At 43.1% G+C, this 27,748-nt stretch overlaps 1 protein-coding gene across 7 annotated transcripts in view; it reads left to right on the top strand.

Moving 5' to 3' along the window:
* ZMIZ1 (zinc finger MIZ-type containing 1) overlaps positions 1-27,748 on the top strand; it is a 307,512-nt gene that overhangs the window by 61,943 nt on the left and 217,821 nt on the right. For all 7 annotated transcript variants that reach the window (XM_056351251.1, XM_056351244.1, XM_056351245.1 and 4 more), the window contains exon 2: positions 11,319-11,401. The gene's annotated coding sequence lies outside the window, so the exon portion shown is untranslated. The remainder of the gene's footprint in view (positions 1-11,318; positions 11,402-27,748) is intronic.

Here is a 27,748-nt window from a genome sequence, read left to right as displayed (position 1 = left end):
TGTTTAAACATGTGGAGAGTTCTCCTGGCTTGTCTCATACTCTTGTGGTAGTGAAAGATACAGCCTGTACAGCATTTATTTTAGAATAAACAGTAATAAAAGGATCTGAAATAGAACTATAAGCATTTTGCCAAAAAGAGATGGCAGGCATCATCTAGCAGTTCTCAGCTGTTGCGTATTTTTTTTAGTAAGTTCTTGACCAAAGGCAGCTTCTTCTGTATTCTTTGCCCAGCCAGTGTAGGCCAAGTCTTAGTTTATATTTCAGAATTATGTGTGATTCATGTTGTATCTTTGTCTTCTGTTCCACATTGCTGAGCGCTGTGTGAGGCAGGGTGTACAGGAGGCGGAAGAAAACAGATAATCCCTCAGGGAAGTTATTCTTTACATTTTGTACATTAATTTCTCTGGAGTGCGGGTGCATATGTTAATTTTGTATATGAAAAAGGAGTTTAATCTATGAGGACACTTAAAATTTGCTTGAAATAAGGGAACTTTTAATCTCTGAAAGCATCCCCAAAGTGCAATTAACTATTCTGATGTCCTGATGACTCAACAGATGCTTCTGTAAACTAGAACACATCTGTCAGATTGCAGAGCTGATATGCCACTATATGTGATTTCAAATGACTGCCCATTAATGGATGTATTGTGATAAATATCACATAGATGGCAAGGTTGTCCATCTTTTCGATAGTCCTGTAATAAAGTTTCAGAACGCACTATTCGTTGTCACTCTCTGGAGGTTGCTGTTAGTCACGTGAAATGTCCGACTCTTCCTTCGTATCTTTGTAAACTTGTTTGGGGTTTTTCTTGCGTCTTCCAGGCTCCTTTTTAATGCATGCAGGCCATTGAGTGGTATTTTTAATAAAACAGTAGAACTAAAGATGTTTCTAAGCCTTTCTGAAGATTCCCAGTTGCCAATTCAACTTGATTTTTAGACTGCACTCCATCTGTCTAGGAAAGAAAGAAAATACATTAGTAGTCCACACATGAGCAGCTTATTAGTTCATTTGGTGTGTGCAGTACAGTGATTCAAGACTGATCTAAAATATTCATCCACAATTACTGGCACAGCACAGTTCAAAGTGCCTCAAATCTGTGGGTCTGACTAAGGAATTTAAGGAAAATAGCTGCAAATTGATTCTGTATGTAATTAATGAAACATTTCATTCTTATGTAAATATTAAATGCTTGGGTATTTTTTCCCCTTTTTTTCCTTTCCTCTTACTGAGCTCCCCTTCCCTGACCTCCATTATATGTTTGTTTGTTTTATAGGATGGTGGGTGGGCTGGCATGGGGGCATGTTCTCTTGGGAGGAAGAATTAATAGCTGAGTCCTGTGGCTCATTCACTGGACAAACAGCTGTTCTCCCTCTAATTCACCCCTCCTCAGATGTCCACCCACCCCCGGAGAGGAGCTGCCAGAAGGCAATGTTTGCCTCTGCCTCGCTTGTTGAAACTCTCTGGCCGCTCTCTTAGCGAAAATGCACTTCCCTTGAGCGAACCGTCCCGCGCACATGGAAAGCAGAGCTCTGCCGAGGGGAGCCTCCCCTCCGTCGGAGGGCCACAGCAGATGGGTGACAGCAGCCACGTCTCAAAGTCTATAAGCAAGATTTTCCAGGGCTCACCTCTTCCAGAGCAGTGGCTTTGCCACAGCAGTGCCTGTTTGGAGCCGGGGCTGGATGCTAGTGGCCTTAATGTGGGTTAAAAGCTTTTGGCATGTTGCAGAGAAAGGGCTTTTGAGGACAGGAGAGAAGCGAGTAGATGTTTATCTGGGTGTAAGGAGTGAAGTCGGTGAGGCAGGGCTGGGGTTTTGTTTAGGATCTCTCCCTCCCTCTTTCAGTGTCACAGAAAATTAATCCGATTTTTACAAATGCTATCAGTGGAAGACTTTAAGAACAGCCTGCAGTAAAACTTAGAAGATCCTGAGGCAACCTTCAGCTTGTTTCGAAATGACTGTCTTTCCAGCTCAGATGTCCACACAGAACAGAAATTGTGCAACATTGCCTGCTCTTGGCTGCCTCTCCGAGCTGCCGGTGGCCTTGAGTTTCAGCGTGGGCAGCCTGGCAGGGCTTGGCGTGAGGGGAGGCCCTGGACCCTGCCCTGCAGCCCTCCAGGGGACCAGAAAACCAGGATCCAGGGCTACCAGTTTGGGAGTACTTGTGTAACGGCTTGTGTGATAGACAGCAAGGAGCGCTCGTCTGCTGTGACCACATGACTTGAAGGGAAGATGGGGGAAGACTGCTTCTAGCTATTAAATCCCAAGATATGACGCTTCCTCTGGGGCATGTGTGCAATTATTCTGTTCAGTGCTTTTACTTCTGTGATGTTAGTTCGCATAAAAGGTTTGGATCTCTAAAACTGTGTTTGCCTGTGTCTTGCTTGGGTCACGGTGTTGCAGCTTTCCTGCCATTGACTTCCCTGGCACAACGGCACCGCTCACGCAGGCAAAGCAGGTGACAGCCCCCACGCTACACCATGTGCAGGCGTAGGTTTGCATGTATGCACACGTACACGGTGTTTAATCATAAAGAAGGTGGTTAGGGTATGGTAGTATTCAGTGAGCTGATGTCAAGGCAGTCAAGAAAAAGGACTTGGCAGGGGATAGATTCGAACTTGCGTGAAATGCCTAGCTTCGCATCTAGAGAGATACATGTTCATCCCTAGGTTTTGGCATGCCTGCTAGAAAGAGTGGCCGAAACCAACGAAATGAACGTTTGTAATTTTTAATCAGTGAGTTGACTGGCAGAAATATAGGGTGTTAAAATTGCTTTCGTTTTTTTCTTCCATGTGGGTGAACTTTTTTCCCTTAATATGGTTCTTCAGCACATCACTTGAACTGCTTTCTGTTCAAATACCTCTTTATTGGGGAGTTCCATTCTGATTTAAGTAAAAGGAGGGAAATACCTTTCTTGTCTCCACTCCCATGAGTGGAAGATAATGGCAGGAATGGAGATTGTATATTGATCAAGTTTAAAAGGTTACTAGGCAGGGATGGTAAAAAAATCAGCCCCTGATTTCACATTGCTGACCTTTAAAATTTGTTTCCGATAGGAGAACATGGAGAAGGAGATGGGTTACATAACTTTTCTTCAGATACTTTAGTAAAGAGGGCTTAGATACTGTTCTTTGGTTTTGAAAATGAATGCACCTGATTTTTAACTTGCTGTGTTTTAAGAAGTTGAACTGGAGGGGTTCTGGCTTTGTGCTGCTAAAGTCAGAGATTTGTCGTCATTATTTGAGGCAAGTGGACAAAGGAAAACTTTCTGGGGATTTCACCTAAGTTCTATTAAAGGGTTTAGTAAATGAGGGATCCAGCTCAAAGCTTCAGGACAGAAGTTTGGGTGTATTTTCCACATGAAAAAAAAACTGATTAAAAAGTACTTTTTCACTAAGTAAAGAAATTTTCCTTATAAAACCTGGGCACAGAGCTCTGAGAGTGTTTAAGGCTTTGAGGGGTTTCGTTTCTTTCTTTTAAAAGTTTTCTTTAAAAACCATCTTTCCTCGCTTCTGTGCCCCCTTTCTCTGCCTCTGCGTGTGTTGCTGTAGAGGCAACCTTGTTTCATGCTGCATTAGGGAAGAATGTTTTCTGACCAAGATTAAACTAAACTGTTTATAAACAAAAGACATGGAAAAGATACACCACCATCATCACAAGGGTAGTGTTTTAACTTTCTTTCACCCCAGTATTTTTCCCTTAATCTAGCTTTTGGTTGTTTATTTTTCTCCCCAACAGCGAAAATAACGTGTGTGTATTACATGCAGCTCTAAGCCCTTTGCCCTGCTGCTGTGCTTCAGTAGCAATGCCATAAAGATTTTAAAAAATATCCTGCTGCCAAATACAAGACATTTGTTAGTCTCAGAGATGATGGCTTAATTTTTAGTATTCCTTGGTGTTTTATATCTTGACATTTCTTATGACCTACAATTAAAATGACTTTAGTGAAGTCCCAACTTGTATCCAGATTGCTGAGTGTGGTTGAGTGTCTCCAGGGAGAGCCTTGAACTGCTCGCTAAATCAATTTGTTCTTTTCTCAAAACAGATTAAATATGTTTTACCACTTTAAATTAAAAAATAAATAACCCCATATGACATAACTGCTACATGTAAAATTAAAAATGCGCTCTGCGCATTTTGAAGGGTAGTAATTTTGATGCCAATGCTGTGCTGATAGTATTCCACCAGAGAGAGAAATGAATGGTTAAAACCAAGCATGTCTAATCCTGTCTCGCTGTTCTGCTAGTCTCGTTTGGGAATTAAGTTGATGGCACACTACTTGGGTGGGTGCTAACTGCTAGATGTGGCAATAATCTTCTTTAGCAAAGCCTGAGATACTCTGCTTCCACTGCATCACCTCCCTAGAGTTGGATTTTTTTTTTTTTAATTTGTCTTGTTGATGCATACTGCTTTCTTTTCAGGTCAGCCTTCTCCTACCTATTCCTTTAGCAAGATCAGCTGCAGAACTTGCTTGTGACTCAGCTGCACCCTTAGTCAATGCTTCAAGTGTAATTTTAGTAGACTTCTCCTGCCTACAGTCTATTTTGTGTCCAACACAGGAGAAGCAGAGGGAAATCAGTAGCTTCTGGTGCTCTGCAAGTCTGCAGAGGATATGGAGGCAGCTGTACATAGGAGTCAGATGCACTGGCTATACCAGAAGCAGGCTTTGTTTCTTCAAACCACTTCCATGGCTGTGCTTGAGTGGATTATTGTTTAAGGCTCTGTAAGTACAATGGGATGTAAGGAAAAGGGAAGGGGAAAATTTTTCTAAAATAGAGCAAAACAAACTAAAAAAGTTGTGACAGAAATAGATGGCAAATGGTCTCTAATAATGGGATTTTACAAGACATGTCCAATCTCCAGAACAATGGTTCAGTTTAAGCCAAGATTAATAGTGCTCGTTATCCTACGCCTGTGAGTTGGCAACTCAGTCCTCCACTATAAACAGATGTGGTCGAATATGCTACAGTCTGCGGCGGACAAGGTAGGAGCTGTTACTACAGTGGTCACTTGTGAAATGATAACGATTGTTTTGGATTCCTCAGCCCCTGGGCTGATTTTTGCTGTTGCTGGCTGCGGCGCTGAAGAAGGAGCAGCCTGGCTGTGGGAGCGTGGAGCTGCGCCTGGGCTGACGCCCTTCTGCAGAGCAGGCACGCCAAATCTGTCTTACTTCAGTACAGGCCAAAGCCACCTGCGTCAGGTTGGTGTTTCACAGCAGAGCTGTGGCCTGCCTTCACAAGGATGCACCAAAGTGCCCGTCCTCCCAGTCCTGTTTTTCTGTTCCTGCTTTCTCCTGGTGCTGGACCGCCTGATCCAGCCTACTTATTGGTGTGCAGCCCCTTATGTGGGGAGTGGGGCTGCGAGGGAGGTGGGGTGCAGCGCTGCCCCAGGCACTTGAGGGTTTCCAAGGCCGTGGCAGGAGAGCAGAGACATGGACAATCGCAGTGGTTGACTTTAGGTGCACCAGGCCCATCTTAAGTTCAGATGCAGCATGGAAAAAGAGCGCCAGATTGGAAAAGTGGTTCTTCCCGTAATGAGATTTTTGTGGAGCGAGTTGGGAGAAGCAAAGGATTTTGTTGTTGTTCTAAACTGAAGATTGTGATACTGCTCACTGCTGCTGTTAGACCTTATATATGTCGGGTATGACACAACCCAACCCAAATGTGTTCCGTTCCATCTCACAGTGAGGAAATTGCAACCTCATGGCTTCGTACATCTGAGAAAATTGTACACTCCGGTTATGTTCTTTTAGGTATTTTTTTTTTTTTTAAAAAGTGAAATAAATTTCTTTGTTTATGCAGAGAACAAGGGTAATTTTTGCTCAGAATTGGGAAAACTAATCAAGGAAATGGTGACTGAATGAACAAAACTTTTGCTTTTACCCCAGTGCAAAATAGGGGAAAAAGACCCAAGCAAAAATTAAAATTCTTATTACTGCAATTCTTTCTTATTTTGCTCTACCCTGGTGGCTTTCTGCCTAACAGAGCAAGTCTGGAAAATCTCCCAGGAGGACTGGTTGCTGTATCACGTTGGTACTGCAACCACAGGTTTGACGGCATGTCTAAGCAACTGTAGCGTTCAGCGCGGTGAGCTTCACCATCGCAGCCCTCTGCCATCTGCCCTGCGAGATCCTACTCCTGTTTTGGGAAGAAATGCTGTAGCAGTGGAGTGTTGGCCAAGGGTTTGCCTGGCGCCGTGGGGGGCGCGGGGAGCCTCTGAGGGGGGATGCAGGCAGGGGGCTGATGCCAGGGCTGGCCAGGGCAGGGAGGAGGATGCATTCGGTGGTGCCAGGTGAGGAACGTGGCAGGGTTTCAGGGCAGTCTGGCCACTTTCTGTGGTTTTCTGCTGCTTGTTTGGAAAGGAGTGTTCATCATCTCGGTGCCATCAAATGAGCGTCTGTGTTTTACAGCGCATTTTGGTGTGATGTGTCTGTGTGCTTTTTTGGTTCTTGTTTTAATAAGGGTTATTGAGGACCAAGTCTAGGTGCAGGCAAAGCTGAAAGTTGGCCGGCCCTCTGCCCTGTTCCCTTCTGCTTCCCCCACCCCAGATCTTTTCTTCCCAACTTTACCTTCCTTACCCCATCTCTGCCCAGGAAAGGAGCACACCAACCTGCTTTGAGCTTAGTCTCTCTTTTTCCCCCTCCAAAACCCCCACCTGTTTTGCACTGCTTATTTCAGCAACATTTTATGCTTCTCTTCCATATAAAACTAGCAGATTACCTCTTTTTTCCGGCAGAGGACAGCATCCAGTGCTTGTCAAGCATACACTCAGTGTTGACTTTGAGTTACTTCAGAATTTCAGAAAAGCCCAGGTTTCTAAAAACTCCAGAGTTGATAGAGGGCTATGATGCCTTACAAGGACTGCATATAATATTGAAACACTCTGTAGAAGCTTGTAAAATTTCCCACATAGCAGCAGCATGCTTGTTGACCAGTAAGCTTATTTAGGAAGCACAGCACTTTGTGTTCTTCACTTATGACCCAGTTACAGCCCTGGATAAATGAGAAGTCAGGGTTGCCGGCACTCTGTGGTTTTACAGGAATTCTGTGTTTGAACATATTCTGCAGTTCAAGGAGAATAATGCTGGAACTTGGAAATAACTTGTGAAAGTAGAAAAATACCTTCAAGTGTACCTGCCTCGTGTATTTCTGAAAGAAGATTGTACAACATACTTAACTGTCTGTGTGGTGTTTCTGTTTTCCAAGAATTTCTGTGTGTATGTCTTCTGTTTGCTACCTCTTCATTTTTGTTTGGGTACATAGAGGCCAAGTGGTATTTTGTGTATGGAAACTGAAGATTTTGCTCATGGTTACCCTTTTAATTTTATTTATTTACAGTTAAAAGTCCAGCACAGGCTGAGTGCTGGGGCGTAGACAGTGCAGTCCCTCTTGTTTTCCTCAGGGGGTAAGGTTGAGAAAGAGACGTGGGCTCCAAGAAAATGTGTGATAGTCCAGAAAGATCTGTGATAAACCCCTTCCTAAGAACTGGCAGCCACCAGGTGGAACCAGGATGTGATGAGAAAGCAGGGAAAGTTGGTTGTGCTTGACCCAAGTCCATTGCTATGATACAGCTGAGACTTAGGAGGCCTAAAGATGAAATCTGTGTTGTTTTCCCGTTGGACTTCTTCCAGTTCCCCCCTTCAGTGTTTCTTATGTGCTTTAAGACTTGCTGTGATGCACACAGTTTACTCTGGGCGTTTCCCTTGCGTCTATTGACCTTTTCCATTGATTCATCTTGGCAGAATCACTCAGAACCAGAGTGCCATGTTGAAAGAAACATGTTCAGACAGTGTGGTATGTTACGCCTAAACTGCAGGGCTGGTGCTAGGGGCTGGGGGGGGCATCGCATGGGCTGCCCTTCAAGAATGCCCCGAGGGACCGCGGTGGCCCCAGACTGGAGCGAGGGTGCCCCAAGGGAGTGCAGCCAGCCCAAGCCAGAGCGAGGACATCCTGGGGGGACTGGGAGTAGTGGAGTAGCAGTCCAGGCTGGGGCAGGGAAATCTGGTGAAGCAGCGAGGAGCAGTGGAAGGAGAAATGAGAGACGAGGAGCAGCAGACAGAAACGATTGCACCCACAGCCTCCCCTGCTGCCTGTTGCCCCACCAAAGGTGATGGGCTGGACTGAGTGTAAGGCATGGCAGAAACAAGGGAAGTTAGACTAGGAAAGGGCAGGGGGAGAAAAGATGTCTGAGCCTTGGAAAGGTGCGGGAAAAGAGTTTTTCTCAGTGTTTGCTGCACTGCTTAGTCTTCTTTTTTTCCCTCAGCTCCTGAAACAGTCATTAAAAGTGCATTAATTGGCAATAAATAAATTAAAATTAAGTAAAATTGCCGGAGTTGGTATGGTTTTGCCTATGACATACAGACAACAAATTTTGAGGATTCTTGTACTTCTTTTCTACTTCTTGAGTCTTTGGTGTTTACCTTAATCCACCTTTACAGTTTTGCTTTTGAACTTTGGAAGCCTAGAGAGGCATCCTTCAAAACAAACAAACAAACAAAAATCCGAAAGCTGAAATTTTTCTGTGATGATGAGACTTCAGCAAGCTGGCTTTAGGAAAAATTCCAAGTGGAGACACGATAAAATCACAGGAGTTGGCAGCCCTGCTGTGCTGCCTCTCCTTCCTCCTCTCAACTTCTGCAGCCTTCCCTGCTTGTGCTGGTCGTCTCCTCCACCGTATTGATTTTTACAGTGTAATCTACTCGGAGCAAGGGTTTTGTTTATTATGCACTTGTAATGCACCACATGTGCATTACTACAGGGGTAATGTAACACAAAGTGCCTGGTATTTCAAGCATCAAGCGGTTTGTAGCCAAAAAAGCATTTGGCCGAAAAGAACCGTGTTTTTGTGCTCCCTCTGCTGGATCCGGCTGAGCAAGATAGACTCACCGGCCCGAGCACCGCCGGTTCCATCTGCGCTCTTCCCCGATTCATACCTGGCAGCTGCCTTGTCGGGCACCGGTGGGTGTTTGGGAAGGGCTCGGCGCTTTCCAGTGGCTGCTCGTGTCGCGGGACATGAAGCAGGTATGAATGGGTAAAGGGTGGCGACTGCGCGGCATCGAGTTGTGCCGCAGCGAGGCCGTGGTTTCACACCTGGAAAAGGGTGGCTGATGCCAAGTTTAAGATGTTTCCAGTTGTCTCCTCTTCCCCACCTATCTAATCTCATTTGCAGATGGAGCCCGCTACCCTCTCACTGTGCCAGTGAGACTGTTTTGGGGGATCTTCCTAGAAATAGGATGAGAGAATGCATCAGACTTCAATAAAAAGCCAATTTTATTTTTAGAAACTGATTCCAGTTCAGAGCAAAATCCTGTGAAGCGTGCTGGCGGAGCTGAAGCTGGTGTGAGGGCATGGGAACAGGCTGGGGCAGCAGCGGGGGAGATGCTACAGCCCCTGAGCAGGTTGCATGGTGAAACCAGGGAGCAGATGCTGGTGGGGGACAGTGCCAGTGTCCTTAGAATGAGCTTGGGCCTGATTTGTGAAAGGGGTGGGTGGTCTGTAATGTGAATTCACAGAAATGTTAATGGGATAGCCTTTCTAAGAGGTGCTTTATAAAACAAAGTAGGAATTGTGGTGCCAGTTTTACAGATGGGCAGAACTAAGGCGCAGAGGAGGGGAGCGGAGCATTGGCTCTGTGTGTTGCAGCAGTGCAGTTTCAGCTGGTTTAAGCAGCCTCTGTTCCTACCCTCTGCCATCGCGGCTGATCACTCCTGCCCTGCGCCCGCTCCCTGTGTTGTGCTGGCACAGCTGTTTATGAGCCAACATGCTGAAGGAAAGCGGTTCCCCCGATCCAGCTAGCCGTGCAGCTGCGCAAATGCAGGGCTGGAAGCAAATGGCTGGGAGAGGGAAGCGAGAGGTAAAGTTTAAGCTGCCAAGTAAATGCTACAGCCCAGTTTGCCAAAGTCCCATCCCATCACACCTGGAATGGTACCCGGCTCCTGGGGCAGACAGAACAAAAGTTTATCCTTTGGAGGAACAGACTTAGAAGCTGGGTAAATAACTAATTCCAGCTTCATTAAAGGCCCAGTATGCATTAGCTCAGACAGTCATGTTAACACATACTAAATCTGAATCAATTAACATGTTTTTTCTGGCTTGTATAAGCAGAACAAAAGCACTGGGGAAAACTTCTGGATGAGAATAAGTACGTTCTGGGGGAAAACATTCACAGTTCAATGAGGCCTTAAAAACCAGTCCTTCACCCAGGGTGCCTGTCAATATGTAACTTCTCTAAAGTTGTCATTTGCTTTAAGAAAACCAGCAGAGCTCATGTCTGAAGCAGACTGTCCCTTGGTGGCACTGTACGTGGTGGGGTGGGGTGGCTGTTTCTAATGTAGGGTTTTCAGACATGTTTTTATTCTTTGTGAATTATTAGTAAGCAGAATAAATATGACTGCAGGACAAATACTGAATGCAACTAACAGGTTATTTGTAGTTATTTGAGGTTTTTCTTCTGCATTTTTTTTTTAAGTCACCTGTGACTTCTGCATCAGATGAGTTGTTATGGAAGTGTCTGTTCCCTGTACAGATGGTCCCTGGGGGGAGGAACCTGAGCTGGCTGTGAATCATGTGCCTTTTTTCTGTAATACTTGATTTTTCATGTTTGATGGAATGTTGTTTTGCATGAAAGTTATTTGGAAGTTAGTCAAAAGAGAATCATAATATAGTTGTCATGTTCCTTTCTTCATCATTTGCTGAATTTTCAAGCCTAGCATATAAAGCTGTAAGGACACCTTGTCTGCTGAAACAGCATGTAACAAAACATTCCCCTGTCTCCCTTTGCAGTCTTTATAATTAAAAAGCATTTCCTAGAAGTTGTGGTGCTCTGCCAACGTCATCCGTAAACTTGTTTTGTTTTGCTACAGACAGGATGGTGGTTTTGAGGTATTTTGGTGTATTTGCTTAAGCAGAGTTTGGGGGTTGGTTTATTTTTTTTAATGGCACTTAGCTCACAACAGTCAGGGAGTACCCTTTATAAAGAGAATAAAAGAGACTTCAGCGTGACCTTTAACTGGAAAAAAAATACCATTTGGCTCAGGAAATTTTGATAGAAACATCAACAGAATTCTTATTAACTTCTCCTCATCTCATTGTTACGGGCAAGAAATCCTGTAAGACTTGAAGTGCTGGAGTGAGTCTCAAAAGCTTGGGGTCTCAAAGAGCTGGGCTAGAACCCCCACCCAACCTCAGATCTGGTCCTCCAGGCTTGGTCCTGGGACTCCTAAATGCTCCTCATTCATTTCAGGTCCATTCAGTGAGCTTCTTCAAATGCTGCCGTGTTATGCAGGAGAATGGAAGTGTCATGTGTCTGTGTTTTTATTGCAGGAAAATGGATCTTGTTATGTGAGGGCATAGAGGAAACAGTCCCCAGCTACTGAGAGGAAGAAAGGCCGGTGGGAAATATTCAGGTAGGAGAGCTTTATGCACCATCAGGTGGTAAAAACACTTGTGGACCTTCAGTCTTTTTCCAGACACTGCATCATGTTTTATGCTTTAACGGTTGATCTGGTCACTATCAAAGTTTATTTGTTGTTTTAAGAAGCAGTCCTGTTTGGTCAATTGATTGCAACAACAAAACACTGCAAGCAAAGCCCTCAGCATAAACATTCCTCGGGCTATCCCTGGTACAATATTGATCCTGATACAGAATACAAACAAATTACTCTTTGCATGAGCCATTTGAGCTATAAAACAGAGCAATAATGTGTTCTACTAGCTGCCAGTAAATATGCATTTATAATAAATGAAATAGAAAGAAGGTGATTCTCCCCCTCTACTCCGCTCTTGTGAGATCCTTCCCCCTGCCCCCAGCACTGTGTCCAGCTCTGGGGCCCCCAACTTAAAAAGGACATGAAACTGTTGGAGCGAGCCCAGAGGAGGGACACCAAGATGACCCGGGGGCTGGAGCCCCTCTCCTGTGGAGGCAGGCTGAGAGAGCTGGGGCGGTTCAGCCCGGAGAAGAGAAGGCTCTGGAGAGACCCCAGAGCAGCCTTCCCGTACCTGGTGGGGGGCTACCAGAAAGCTGGAGAGGGACTTTTTACAAGGGCAGGTAGCGATTGGACAAGGGGGAACGGACAAGGGGGAACAGCTCTAAACTGGAAGAGGGTATGCTGAGATGAGAGATAAGGCAGAAATCGTTCCCCGTGAGGGCGGCGAGGCGCTGGCCCAGGCTGCCCAGAGCAGCTGGGGGTGCCCCATCCCTGGCAGTGCTCAAGGCCAGGCTGGACGGGGCTTTGGGCAACCTGGGCTGGTGGAGGGTGTCCCTGCCCATGGCAGGGGGGTTGGAACTAAGTGGTCTTTAAGGTCCCTTCAACCCAAACTGTTCTATGAAATCCCTGAGTAGAAATGAACAGTGGTTTCAATGATTCATTCAACAGCTCTGGTTCAGCAGTTGTACAGAATTTAAAAAAAACAGTGGGCACTTGGGGGTTTCTGTTGCCCCCCAACCCCCCGCAATCTTTGCAGTCTTGCTCTGTTGCTGCTTTTGCTTTGTTTTGGGTTTTGTTTTTTTAATATATTTTAAGTATTTTATAAAGCAGTAGGTAATCTCATCTTGGCCTTATTTCCAGTGTAGTTTAGAGCTTCTCAAGAATTTGGTCTACATCTTAGTTTTCTTGTGGACCAGCTGCCTTTCCTTACACTGTTATGTGGGTCATCTACACTTCAACTCCTTGTCATATCCCTCTGGCATTTCCTTATATTGGGGAATACTGTTACAGACACTCATGTATTTGTAGTTGCTTTGAATGGAGCTGAAATTAGTGGGGGGAGTCAGTCAGTACCCTTGTGCCCATCACCACCGAGGGTGCATGGATGACAGCTGAACCCATTTCCAAAAGGAAAAAAGGTAATGATCATCAGAACATAGACTTTTATTTTTTTTTTAATCTGCTTTACCATGCTCGTATAATCCTCCTCCCCCTCATCCGTATTTTCAGTGCTGCACTTTGATGAGCTACAGACAGTTGACCTGAAGGCATTTCTTGATGAACATTTCTGTCTGCTCTCAGCCTTGAAAAACTCAACCTTTTCAAGAACTGTATGGGAGAAAAATGTGTAAGACTAATATTTATAGGCTGAAAGAGAGGAAAGAGGAGAGACTAAAGTGTAAAACTTGCTTCCAGCAGAAATGCCATCCCTCTTTTACCTCTGATAATTAGAAGCATTTCTGACATGGCTATAAAAGCAAGTTAGTGGTGTGTGCCTGCCATTTACTGTGCTTTTGTACTGCAGGACTGTTTTCCTTGTTGTATGGTGATGCTTTCTTCTGTTTTGTTTTAAGGCAAAACACAGATTTCAACTGATACTCAAATATTACATTATGATTCATCCATACTCCTACATTTTAAACAATTACTTCCAAGTACTTATACATGATTGTTTGTAAAAATGGGAGGTTGTTTTTCAAGTTCACATTTTGAGTACTTTTTCATAATGTTTAGCAAAGCTGATGTGCATAAATCCTTTCATTAATAGTTCTAACTGAAGTCCTACTGTGAAACTAGAAGGAGAGGTTTTACCTCTCATAATTTTTGCCGGGAGAAGATCTTGGCTATATTAGGAAATATAACTAGTACTGGTTGTAACTCTAATAGGGGATATAGAGGACACTGCAAATAGTTTTTAGTGATGCCTTAAAGCGTATACTGTATTTTATGCCCTCTGAGTATAGGTCTAAGACTTTGCTCTTTAATTGTAATGATAACATGTGCAGGCATATAGAAATGCAGCAAATAATTAAAACAAACAACAACAAAAAAAACCCCAAAACAAAAAACGTAAACACCACACCAAACCCACCCTGTTCCAAAATTGTGTTCCTGAAAATTTCCAGGAAAATTCCTTAGACTTGGATCCTGGTTTAGAAAAATAAAATAAAAATCACTTTTCTGTTCTGTGGAGAAACCTGGGAATGAAGTTCCTTACTGTGCCTTCAGGTCACGTGGCCTCGCTGCTGTAGAGCTGGAATGTTTGCCATGGTATTTCCGGAGGCTTCATAAACACACAGAAAGAACAGAGGGGTTAGGAGGATTTTTTTTTTTTTTTTCTTTTTGGGGGGGTGGGGGTTAATGACTATATTCTCCCCACCCCCCTGCCTTTTTTTTTTTCTTGCCCTTTTTTTTTGGGGGGGGGGCGCTGGGGAGGGTTGCCTGTCTGAATTCATGATATTTTAGTTGTGGGTTGTTTGTTTTTTTTAGGAGTTCAGAAGAGTTCTTACCTGATCAATCCCATGAATTTTCAGAGTTCATCTGTTTTTGAAGTAAAAAAAAATTAAAGATATTTGGCATTTTTTTAATTGCTGAACTTGTCTAGAATTATTTCTTACTTAACATAATACCTGGCAACCTACATGCTGAGCCTAACTCTGCTGTTTAGATGCTCTTAATGTTTTACTTTTGGGATGTGTCACTGTGAGTGGCATTCTGTAATCTGGCTTGATAGCCATCATCTTGCAAGCTAGAGTAATGCAAACACAGATGAGCACTCAAACAAGGTTACAGTGAAGAGCCATCTCCCAAGTCCTGCTGCGGCAGTGTAGAATCCTCAAGTCAAATCAGAAAAGCATGGAATTAGTTCCGGCTCCTGGGATATGAGGGTTAAGATTATGCAAACCTCTTCTTTCTAACTGTAGGAGTAGCACATGCTCCTTTTGAGACTTTGCAAACACCAGCTCAGATGGAGATTGTGAGGATCTCTGTGTTAGTGTGTAATGTTGTGGATATGTTATGTCTTGGTGGCAAGGTGGGCTGAAGGAGACATTGCAAGGCCCTCCTACACCCCTGCTCTGGTAGAGATGCATCTTCTCCTTTCCCCTTCCAGCAGAGCTAAGCTGCCTGTTGAACAAGGGCAGAGAACTGATCTGTTTTAAAAATAACCTGGCAAAAATGAGGAGGGAGGGGGGAGGATGAATGGTCTATTTTTAGCTTAGCCAACTCCATTTGCTACATACACAGTACCAGGAAGCTGTCCTCCTGCTACCAGGAGGGGTGGGAAGAGGGCAGTGCAAGGGGAGCTGGTAAAAAGCGGCCAGAGGTAGGAACTGCTTGTTACAGCTTTGCTGCTGCAAAAAATCACCCCAGCACTGTGGCTGAGTATTCCGTGAGGCTCCTCAGGGCGTGGCTGGTGAAAGGTTTGTAACTATATAAAGATGGCTTGTTGCTGAGTCAAGTTGTTAATTACATCAGAAATTACAAAAAGGCAGCATAGTTTGTCTTCGAGCTTTCCTTTAAAGTACACACGGCTGATTTATTCCACACCCCACACCCCCCCAGCCTAATTCAGGCCCTGACTTGGCATGCCAAGGAGGAGCCTTGGTAGATCTGGAATTGAGCAAGGGTTTGGGTTCTGCGCATTGACGGGGCTTCTTCGCTCCTTCCCTATCTCCCCTACCAAACTTTTTGAAGCCTATCTTTAAGTGTGACTAATTATTTAGTTATATTTTCCTGTTGTGGAACTGTAGTATCATTTACTTTAAGAAAGTAAGACATGTTTTCTTTCAATAAAATATGTAGTGTCTGACTGCCACAGGTGCCACATTGTCTGACTCATTGTGTGGGTACCCCCGCACACCTGTGTGGACACAGAAACACAAAGTTGGACAACAGAAGAAGGGAAAGAAGGAAGAGGAGCAATATCATGAGTTGAATGGCTGGGAAGGCCTTAGGGTAGGAAGAATAAGGCAAAGACACAACAAGGAGAAAGGCTGGAGGTTTAAGGAAGGGAAATTGTCCCTCCCCAAACCAGCTTTGTTGACAGAAATAGATGATGTGAGAAAATAGGAACTAAAGATGATGGGAGGAACTAGTTGAGGTAGTTGTAGTGATAATTTTGGAAGTGCTCCCATGTTGTAGGGGTAGGCAGATGGGATACAGCAGTTGCTGTCTAGGCCACTGATGTTTGAGCCCGTTCTTCTGTTTGCATTCCTGTAGTTTCAATTCTGTAAAGCTGAGTTGAGACATGCTTTGAGTCTGAAGGTAGCCAGCTGAACTGGTGATGTTCCCACTGTTTTCTGGGCGCTCTGCCCCTTGTCATGTCAGTATTGGGGCAGGGACTGGGGAGTGGAGAGTCCTTTCCCCCCCTTGCTTACCTTGGTGGTTATCAGTATAAAACTCTTGGATCCTGTGACATAAAAAGCATACTGTGATAATTGGTCAAAGTCTTCCAGGTTGATCTAGTCTAGAATGGTGGTACCTAAAGCAGTTGACTGAGAGGGAATGGTATGGAGCCAAGAAGTAGTCCTGAAGCTATTGGACTGCTATATGTGAGGAAAAACATAGTTCCGACGATCAACTTAAATACATCTGTGATCTTCTGTAAAAGTAAGCCATGATTCAAAGGCACACTGTGTTGAGCATTGTCTGCTTTTTATATGGGTTGGGGTTTTTTTTTGCACCCAAGTGAACATGTACAAATGTGGAGAAAGACCTGAAAAATCTTGTACAGTGTAACTGAGTAAGATGTTGGTAACTTCTTAAGTGAGTTGTCTTCAGTACTGTGCTTTTCAGCAAAATGCAGTAGTGCCTTAAGTTTTGGGTGAAAAAGGGACCCAAATCCACCCCTGTAGATAGCGGAAATAGTGCACAAGAGCTTCCTTTTTTCTGGAGATGTTCCAGTGTTTTATCTAGTTCCATAGTATGTCTGGCTGGTTTGTAGCTTCTGTGCCTTTATGAGAATGTGCAAGGATGTTTTATAATTTTGCAATGATAATATGTGTATCTGAATAATGCTTTTCATGGTATTTGGCTTATCCCCTTGCTATCTAAGACTTCCCAAGCCTTTACAAGGAAACTTTGTTTAGGTAGGCCAACAGGAATCATGGTTGAAACCTGTTCTCAAAAGCTTCGTGTTCTTAATTGCCTTTGACAGTGGTTGGGAAAGATGTCACTTTAGCATAGTGAAAAGCAACCGAAAAAACTTATATTTTTAATGAAGGATTCTCTATCTGGATGAATTGATACTGGCAGGACAGTATTGGTTAAAAATAGAAGAACCTTCTGCAGACACATGGCAGTTTATCCTGGTTTTATTTTGTCTAAAAAAAAGCAATGTGCATATACAGAGTATAGAAGGCCTTTTAGTCTGAGGTACTTCCTTTGGCAGACGGCTTCTGATTTTTTTATTTTATTTATTTTTTTAAAAAGTATTGCTTTGAAGGGAGACCAAATAGAATCAGTATTCAAGTATTCTGTTTATCATGTGACTGCATGGGAGATAGCTGTATCCTGTATTAAACCTATTTTATGGTGATACGGACAAGATTCTCACGCCCTGGTAAAGGATGCTAGTTTGCATTCCTTTGTGCAAAGAAGTCTTTCCAAAAGAAATAATACGCTGATTGGATATTTATTTTTGTTCAATACAAAAGTATTTCTAGCTAACTAGCAAATATTCTACTTCTCTATGCTTCCCTTTTCCCCTAAATCTTGTTTATCTCCTCAGTGTTTTCTTCCAACTATTAAAAATGTGGGGTTTTAGGGTATTTTAGATCAGCTGCATTACAAGCCAAGAACTTGTAACTTTTTACCAAAAGCGTATGTAAGGAAAGGGACTAACCAGGTAATTTGGCTTCTATAGCTTACGCATATGTATATTGTATATCTTAGACATGTATCTGTAACATACCTATACATTAGGTATGTTAGATATGTGCATGTAAGTTGAGATCTTGTTTCAGAACAGTCTGTTAACAGTTGATGATTATATATCATGTATGTATTTTTAAATGACTGACATTTTAAATAAGGTTAAATTAACCTGCAATAATAATTCTGTTGCGGGTTTTATAATATGTTTCATATTGAACAGTATTTAACTAAATTCCTCTATTTAATCTTATTGAAGTTAGGAAATTCAAGGTACAGTTGTTTTTTCACACATTTTATTAGGTCTTGATATTTCTGATAGCATGACTTTCTTTTTCAGGCCTTCAAGTGGGAAAAGAGAAAGAGAAATCTATTTCCTTCTCAAGACAAAAGAACAATGCAAGTGTAATCTCAGCTCTCCATTTTTCTTTTGTCTATGGCTAAGTCCATCTCTTAACCTGGTATGATTAATCCGGTTTGATTTGTTCATGTTTTTAGAAGTTTATGAAAGGACAGGGAAAAGGGAGGAAAAAATTTCCTTTGAAGCACCTATCAGTGATTCAAATGCTGCCTTGAATCATCAAGATATGTGTGACTGAGATCTGTGTTACCAGAGTGCGGGAAATACTGAGTGAAATGACAGCAGGTGTATAGCCTGAAATGATGAGCAGGGCCAAGTGTTTCAACTAGTTGTACTCTGTTGAGGATGTATAGCCTGCACCAGAAAGCAAAGTAAGGCTTTTCAAGGAAAAGATTTTGAGCTAACAAATCATGGAAAACCTCCATATACACAATGTAATCTAAAAATCTCACAAGTGAAAATAACCCTAATTAAGCTGCAGCATATGAATGTGCAGAGGAGCGTGCCTGCAACCCTGCATGAGGTACCTTCTCACACTTGCTTATACCTGTCTCGTACAACAGAAAGTTCAAACAACTGAAAACTAAAAATACTGCTTTACAGATAGAGTGGGAGGATGAAGAAAACTGGTATGAACATCACTTTTCAAAGATATTAAGTGCTTGTCACAGCAACAGTCTGGTGGCAGAGAACTCAACAAAATAATTAGTGTTGAATAAGAAGGTGTTTCCTTTTGTCGCCTTTGAACGGGGCACTTTAACTTAATGGAATTTCTTTTTGCTCATGTGTGGACATGGGTGGACAGAAGCTCACTAACTTCTGTAGGACAGTTCCTGTTTAATATGATTTAGCAATTTTTTTTTTATTACTATCCTTTAAAATGTAGACTTTTCCAGTCTCTTCAGGTGCTCTTCTTACAATGTGCTTTCTCCACACACACCCCGCCCCGCCAGTGATTTTCATTAATACCTTTTTATTTTTGTCTCTCTTTTCTCTGAATCCAGAAGTTTCTCTTACAAACTGTTGCCAACCACCAGATGATCACTGCCTCTTTAGTAGAAACCATGGCATCAAAGGAACTCTGTTTTCTTGGGTCTCAGTTTGATAACAGAATTCCTTCTCTGAGCACATTCCTCTTCTGAACTGTTCAAGCGTCCGCCAAATGGAGCGGATTCTTCATGAGCTGGTGGGACAGACACCTGCCTGTGCAAAGAATCAGTTTAACATCTGCTATATGGTACTGTGGGGTTTTTTGGTCATTACTGCTCTGGACCTGATAAAGCTGAGAAGCTAGAGGCAGAGTGCTCTTTGTCAGTTCGTAGAGTCGTGCAGTACTTTGCCCTGCCCTTCCCTTGCACCTTTGGCGTTTCTGGTGCCCATCTCCTCCTTGGTGCCTAATACCTGCCTGGTGCCTTTTCTCTTATCCTACCTCTGAAGTTCTCACTTGGAGACTCCTGTTGCCTCCGTCTGCTTGCAGCCCTCCAGTCCTGTTGGTTTGCAGTCAAGAGCATTTTGGGAGTTCGTGTAGAGGGAAGCGAATAGTCCTTACAGTCGAGGGGTATACCCTGGGAGAACATGTACCTCCACCGTATCTTGTGGGCAGACAAGGGCTTGATCTGCTCATCTTCAGCTGGCCACGTTCTGTGTGGAGCCAAACCAGAAACCCCATATCCATCGTTAGCGTTGTGTTGAGCTCGAGCTAATAAACTCGGTCTCTTGGCAGGATGTGTTAGATCAGGCTTACTGCTGTGCTAATTGTGCTTACACAGCTTCCAGTTTGGAGCTGGCTCATTTACAGCTGGCTTGGATGGTGGCCAGGAAGGCTCGCCTCTGCCTGCAGTATGCCATGTAGACATACACACATCCAGCACTTGAACATGTCTGTCAATAGTAGGAAATTATATTCGGAGGGAGGGGAAAATCTTTGGCCTGCCTGCAGTCGTAAACAAGGGCAATATTAATGAATGAGGAAGTAGGTAACAGTTTTAATAAAGAGAAGGATTGATTATTCCAAATATAGACTGACTACCACAAGGTGTTTTCAGCCCCTATATTTGTCCCCATCTTGTTCTTCATATACGAATGTTTTTGGTTTGGTTTTGGTTTTTTTTAAACAATATTTCTTGGGAATGTTTCCCAGATTTAAGAAACTTTATTGTAGAAGTGAGCAGCGTGGTATTTTAACTGGGAGATAGAAACCAATCCAAACACAAGGTTAAAAATGGGCAAAATTTCAGAGGGGAGAAATTTGCCTTTATGATTAGCCCATCATCTGTTTTACCTTACTTTATACGTAGGCAAATTAATTTGTATGTTGGTTTTAATAAGCATCAAGGATCTGCCTGTCTTTGTGTTGAAGTGCTATAGCTACCTAAAGGTACAAAATACTCACTAGGAACAGGAATTCTGTAGGAAGAAGAAAAACCAGAGCTGTAAAAAAGCTGCAGTTTGTTTATTTAGGTTTGGAAAACTAGAGCTCAGAATGACTTGGAAGCCACATCCTCAGCTGGCATGGCTTGGTTTCATCAGTTACCAACAGCTGTGTTATTTACTTCAGCCAGAATTTGTCCCTCAAATGTTAAGAAATCTCCTCTCTGTGGAGGAAGGTGGTGGTGGATGGAGATGTATGAGCATGTATGTATATATATAGAGAGAAAACTGGACTAGTCTCTCCTTTTATTGTGAAATAATAAAATGATTCATCAGCCACATCAGTATGAGCTCCCTTAATATGTGAGCCCATTTTTCTCAAGTTATTTTCTTGGTCACAAACATCCATGCATCGCTGCATTAATTTGCTTGTCGGTTTCGAGGCCACTTCTCTCTTTGAGCAAGCTTCAAAGAGACAGTACCAACCTTTTAGTTCTAAAATCGCTGTTATTAAAACAACCAGGGGAATGTATCTCTGCAAAGGCAGAGTCGAATAATGATTTAGCTCCCAGAATTAATTTGAAATTTCAGCAGCACTAAGTAATATTTTAGTGGCAGTATAATCCTGTATGTTACATATTAAGTCTGCAGACTGCACTGCCAGTGGAAGAACCCTGCAGTATTTAAATGACACTGTAACACCATGGTATTATATTCAGGTCATTAGGGGACATTTTACAGGATTGAAGTTATTTGGCAGAATGTCACGGGTGAATCGTATAATCTCTCTTTCTTTGCCTCTCCAAATATGTAGATTAGGGGTTTAAAAAAAACCACACCGCAATTACACCTTACTCGCCAGTGTTCCTTCTCTGTCTCAGCCCCCTCTATCACCTGTGCCCCGCTTCCACTGTCGACAGATGCCGAGAGCATAACAGCAGGAAAGGGGAGCAACAGCCGCTGGGCTCAAATGGCTGATGATGCAGGTGGAGAAAACAGTGTACTGAGGGTTGGGGTTGTTTTCTTTATGAATTGGAGCAACTGATATTATCTATCAATTAATAAATGAACCCAAGTATTTAGCTTTTGTGGCAGGTGCCAGCGGGTGCCCAGAATGTTGGAAAATGCTGAGCCGCGAGATGAATGTTTTCCAGAGCAGATCCCTAATGCTGTGACCTTCTGAGGAGACAGGGGCACTCTTGCAATTGAGTATACCAAGGGAGATGGACACCCCTCTTCCCTTTGTGCCTTAGAAATTAATTCTAAATTCATGTGTGTGGCCCATCGTAACGATTTTGATACTTCTTTTCACATGTACTCATCATTCAGACAGCACTGGTTGAATTTAGAGAGAGACTAGGCTGTGGAGAGCATGTGTTCTCAGCAGCTTATTGCTGCCTCTAGCAGAACTTACTGCCATTCAGATCTGGTAGCTAGATGGTTCCTGTGATTATTCTGTACACCATTAGAGACAAACTGAGCTGGGTTAGTTTAAACGTGTAAATAGTAGCTTTGGATCATTCTTTCTGCAAGAAACAGATAATCGTCACAGAAGTAGTGTAGCTGGCTGATCGGCTGTAATTTTCAGCACGTCTTCCCTTTGCTGAGTTTTAACTACATCTTTTGGGGTGATGCAAACACTCGGAAAAAATAAAAGCAATAATAATTAAAAAAATATTAACAAAAGTGTCACTTAAAGCAAGTGAAGCTGAAGTGCTGTCCCAGTGGGGAGAATGGCAATGGTGACGTGCTGGCTGCTTGGGTTGATAAACTTTTCAACCAGGTGTGCGGCCATCGTGTGAGCAGGTCACATGGCTTTGCCTTTTCTGCGCTCAAAGCGGTTGAGGGTGGAACCTCAACAACAGTCTGTTTTCCTCTAGCCTAGAATACGGGCCAAGTTCCCATACAGCAATTCCTGTTTTCTTCTTGCTGTGCTCCATGTGATGGCAAATTCTTAGAGAAGTCTCAAGGGCAAGAGGTGTGTTTGGCTGCTGCATACCAGTGCTCAAATGGAGTGCTGAGGGTACTGGAAATTATTTTTACAGGTCTACTTTCAACAAATAGCCTTAACTTCTTATTAGGGAGTGGTGCAAGACTCGTATTTGTAGAGAAGCATTGGCTATGCGAATGGGAGAACTGCCTTACTTGGCAGACCTGCTGCCGTAGGAGGTTGTGGAGGCAGATGGGCAGGTTAAACATGGCTGCGGGCAGCAGGCCCACGAACAGACTCCGAAGGGAGCATTTGTTCCCACTAACATCCGCCCATGGGTGCTGGGGAATAATGGCAATAAACTACAGATAATGGCTGGGCTTGCGTACCCTGCTGACATAGTATCTTCAGCTGTCATCCTTGCAGACAGGATACTGAGCTAGATGGATGACTGGATTAACCCAGTGTGGCATGTCTTCTGTTCCTATTGCATTCAGGTGTATAACAATACTTCAAGTACAGCATGAATAACATTTTAAGTTGCATCGAGAGTAGTGACAGGGTGTTCTTCAGTCTTCTACTATCTTTACATGGGAAAAGACTAAACTTCTGTGTTAATATTTTTGTGAGTTTTATATAGTCTGTTTTCACAGAGGATAAAGTTTCAGTTTAGATTTTGAGGGCTGCACTCTCTTGATCTTGATTTTGCTTTGGTTGTCACTACCTTTTGTTTTGAAATGTGCAGCAGGTAGCTAGTTCTGCCCTACCATTTCTGTTGGGGTGTATTTTCAAGTCAGAGGCAGTGGGCATTCCTGAAAAATGTCCATAGATGAAGAATTCTCCAGAGTGGATCTTTACGGATCTGTGCAGTTAGCAATTACTCCTGTGAGCTGTCGTTTTAAAGTAAAAATAGAAAATGTAAAATATTGATTACATATGCAAGTACAAGAAATGTACATCTGTATACTAGCTCTCCAGAAGCCTGTAGATAAAAATAGATTTAAATCACATTTTTCCTTCTAATGTGGCACAACAAGTAATAGATTTGCTCTTGAGGAAGTATGTATGAACCTTATCAAGCTAGGAGCTTGTGGAGAGAGCTTTATTCCTGCTATATCGTTAAACAAAGTAGCATTGGAAATCTTCTGTGACTCCTTTTCCTAAGTAGCGGACTTGTGTTTGTTATGGTGGCCCAGCAGTGAGCAATACCATGAAGTTCAGGATGAGAGAGATCTTTGTTGTTTATCAAATGCATACTGTATACCAGGTGTTTATTGTAGTCTGTAATACATACTAGAAACAAACAGTGGCCTGGCACTGAACTTTACTGTGCCACTTGTACTGCCTTTTCAATGTGTATGCTGAGCTGCAACACTTCTTTTGCACTAAGGTTTAGATAATACAGCATCTGCCTTTCTCAACTGAAATAACGGTGCTGCTCTCACTGGTAGTACACAGCTAAAGACAATTTTCTTCCCAGCTCATTGAAGGCAAACAGCTGGAGCACAAGCTTCGCTGTCCTTGGCCATTGTGTCCACTGTGACTTTTTGGATGTGATCAGTTTGAACCATTGCCAGCTACGGTTTTGCTCCAGAAACTTGTCAAACCACCTTGTGCCTCTAGCTTCTTCTAAGGACTGGTCAGGGAGATATGAAGACTGTAGGACAATCCACATTATCTTACAAGATGATTTCTATATAATAAGCTCTGAATAATTACACAATAAAGTAATCATCCAGCAAATTATTATGTTCCTCAGTAGGGAACCTCAATAATAGGTCTGGCATAAATAGAACTTTTCTCTTAATAGCCATTGTCAAAGGTCTGTAAGTATTAGCAGTGTTTATCTGAAGTTGAACTGATAGCGAGTTCACTTTCCAGCTCTTTATAGGATGAAAATTCTTTGCTCGGAATGAACCTTGATGATGAATTGAAGGCGTTTTCGAAACGGGGTCTACTGTGGAGTTTCATTTCAGTGTTTATTCCCTCCCTCTGCAGTGTGGTGCAGGATTGTAGATATTAGTCTAAAATTATGCCTTATTACAGATTCTGAGTAACCAGTAACAACTCTGGTTCTTAACCTGATGACATTATGGGTTTATACGTGAAACCAGGGAGTCTACCACATTTGCTCATTTTGTTGCATAAAGGTAGCTGGATTTCTGCGAACAGTTTAGTGGATTGGATTCAGTTTAATATTGGTCGAGAATGTACCTGTGACAACATCCAGCATTTTTGGGAAGGTTTTTCCTTTGTCTTCTGTAGCTAGTAAATCTATTTCTTCAGATATAAATACAGGCAAAACCAGTTTACTACTTTTAATACAAATGCAAGCTCCCAGAATTACAGTATTTATGGATGTAATGTTCTCTGATGGAGATGCTGTACTTTGCAGTATGTCTGCTTTCTTACTTTTGCAAGCTTGCAGTTGATTTTTTTTTTTTTTTTTTGGGGGGGGGGGGCAACGTGCGTGCACACATACATGCACAAAGCGCATTATCAGCCTGAAGCTTCAGGCTAAATTTGTGATCCCAGGTGTCACATTTCTAATGCCCTCAGCGTGAAATGTGAAATAATTGCTCAAGTGTAGTAACTGTACGTATGTTTATGAAACATGAAGTACAGTCACAGGCTGTGATTTCAAGTGTCTTATGAAAATGTGCATGTGGTAAGGCCACGTTGTCTTCAAAACAAACTACTTATGTTCTTGAATTTTAGACTTCTCGGTCTTTAGAAGTGGAGAGAAGGACAGAATACCTTAAGTACTTCCCTATGTGTTTATATGTAGTAGGTGTAAAACCACTTATACCAAGCTAACTTACTGCAAAAGAGAAACATCTGCTGAATTAATTTTCATGAAGTAGATGATTCTCTGAAATTTCTGTGTTGTGCAGTGGTGGTCTCCCAGCCAAGAGGGGAAGAAACACACCAGTACAGCAATCTGTTAAATAAATAAAACAAGTTAATTGTGGGTAAATAAACATGAGTGATAAAGAGATAATAGAGGGAGAGCAAAAAGTGCTGGTGTACAAAGAACAGTGGATGGTGCCTACTTCTCCATCATGGTCCCAATCCCCTAGAAGTATCAAAGGCTTCATTGTTACTGGAGTGACTGAAAGAAGGTTGAGTTCAAAAATAGCTTTGTGTCAAAAAGGAGGGAGGAGAGGGTGATAGTGTAGTTGCTGAGATGAGTAACTTCAGATAATATTTGAGTGTCTGAGGTGTCACTGAGAGAACTGCTGCTTAGGAAGATGCCTGCCTTAGCTTATATTTTCAGTGTAGAGGCACACAAAATCAATAGATGAAATAGGCTGCTCTGGGTGTGGGTTGTCATTATACCCTATTTACAGGTCTCTGTTGATCCTCTTTTTCCATATGTGTTGATGCCGGGACTTCTGAGGCCACGTACCTCAGTTGTCTTGTAGCAGTAAGCCAAGCCATTCTATAAATCCTTCCTCATGAATTACGGACAAAAAAACTTGTGCTGTTCCTTAACTGGTTAAGAATTCTAGGAGGATAGTGAAGGCTTTTGTGTAATTTAACCCTTGTACTTGTCCTCAACTGTGTCCTCTCTAACAAAGCTGTAAATTGGCGTAAATGCTGAATGTGGGCTCTAATCCTTACCACAGCTGTATCATCTTGAAGTCATGACTGAGGTTTTTTTGCAGTGCATGGATACAAGAAATGTCAACTCAAACTGTACAAAAAAATGAAATCAAAACAAGTTTTTCTAATAGAAAAAAGTTGTTCAGACTAAAACTTTTGGTGTGGAAATATGGCTGTATCAGTATTACTGCAAATATTTACCCTGTTTCTCTGAACCTTACTGGTTTCCTTGCCCTAGGAATAAAAGCTGAGTAAGAACCAGGATAACTTGTAAGAAATGCATATCCTAGAGGTAAATGTCAGTGTGACAGCTCTTGGGACTAGATGTTATGTACGGATATTTTTTTTTTCTTATAGAACATGACCAGCTAGGAAACATCTGTTTCCAGCTGTGATTTACTATTATACTGTTCAACTCTGATCTGCAAAGCCCCTGGTGGGAGTAAAAAAGTAATCTGATTTCTGTGCCATTATTTTTGGCTACCTTAGCTCTGCCTGCTAGAAAGAGTACTAGTGCAGTGACACCAAGTCTAGTTGGAGACCAGTCACTAGCAGTGTACCCCAGGGCTCCATACTGGCTCTAATACTGTCCAGCACCTCCATTAGCGAGCTGGATGATGGAGCAGAGTGTACCCTCAGCAAGTCTGCAGATGACACAAAACTGGGACGAGTGGCTGATAACACCAGAGCGTGGTGCTGCCACCCCCAAGGGCCTGGCCAGGCTGGAGAAACGGGCTGGCAGGAGCCTCATGAAGTCCAAGAAGGGCAAGTGCAACGTCCTGCACCGGGGCAGCAACAGCCCCAGGCACCAGCGCGTGCCAGGGGCCACCCGGCTGGAAAGCAGCCCGGGGGACCTGGGGGTCCTGGCGGCCGCCAAGCTGAACGTGAGCCCACAACGTGCCCCAGCTGCAAAGGTAGTAACGGTCCCCGGGCTGCGTCGGGCAGAGCGCTGGCAGCGGGGCGCGGGAGGCCATCCTTCCCCGCTGCTCAGCGCCGGTGAGGCCGCCTGGAGCGCCGTGCCCAGCGCGGGGCCCGCAGCACAGGAGGCACACAGAGCTCCTGGAGAGAGTGCGAGGAAGGGCCGTGAAGGTGACTGAGGCTGGAGCACCTCGCGTGCGGGGAGAGGCCGAGAGAGCTGGAGCTGTTCAGCCTGGAGAAGGGAAGGCTCAGGAGGCTCTCACAGATGTACATAAATATCTGAAGGGAGGGTGCAAAGAAGATGGAGCCGGGTGCCTTCAGTAAAGCTCGGTGACAGGACAAGAGGCAATAGGCACAAACCTCAACCATTCTGTAATTCTGGCCACGTAGAAACAAGGTAGGATCTAATATGCGGAGGGGGCAGGGTTTATTTAATCTTTTTTTTAAAAAAAAACTTTTTAAGAGGTTGGGTCCCTGATAATATTAGCAGCAGATACCCGTGGTTAGATTTTGAGTAAGTAAGTGTCCTCTGCAGGTGTCTCAATATTTTAACTATAGTTTTCAAAAAAATTAAAAAAAATTGAGTGAGGCGTAATGCTATCGAAGGAGATACAAGAGTCTGAAAACCCCTGCTCAATAAACTGATATGTTCTTCAGGAAATTGATGATATATCAAGAGCTGTTTCTTCAGATAGCAATCACTGGCTTAGCTTCCCAAAATGAATGTGAAATTCGAACACTGAGAGAAGTCTGTGTCTGCTTATAATGGTGCTGGTTTTGTATACAGAGTTCTGGGCTTATCTTGAAAGGGATTCTGACACACAACAAAGCCGATGAAAACTGTTTCAGCCAGCAGTACCTTCTTCTGACCTTAAGCGTTTCTTGGTTTATGTGTATGAGATACTTTCAAAGACAATTTGCTGTTTTCTTTCCTTTTTTAAAAAAATATAGATTTATTTATTTATCTTAAATGACTGAACGTACTGGA

This window comes from Falco biarmicus, chromosome 9 (assembly GCF_023638135.1).
Source record: "Falco biarmicus isolate bFalBia1 chromosome 9, bFalBia1.pri, whole genome shotgun sequence".
NCBI classification, from domain to species: domain Eukaryota; kingdom Metazoa; phylum Chordata; class Aves; order Falconiformes; family Falconidae; genus Falco; species Falco biarmicus.
Note: the sequence above shows the minus strand (reverse complement) of the source record. Positions and strands in the feature narration are given on the sequence as shown.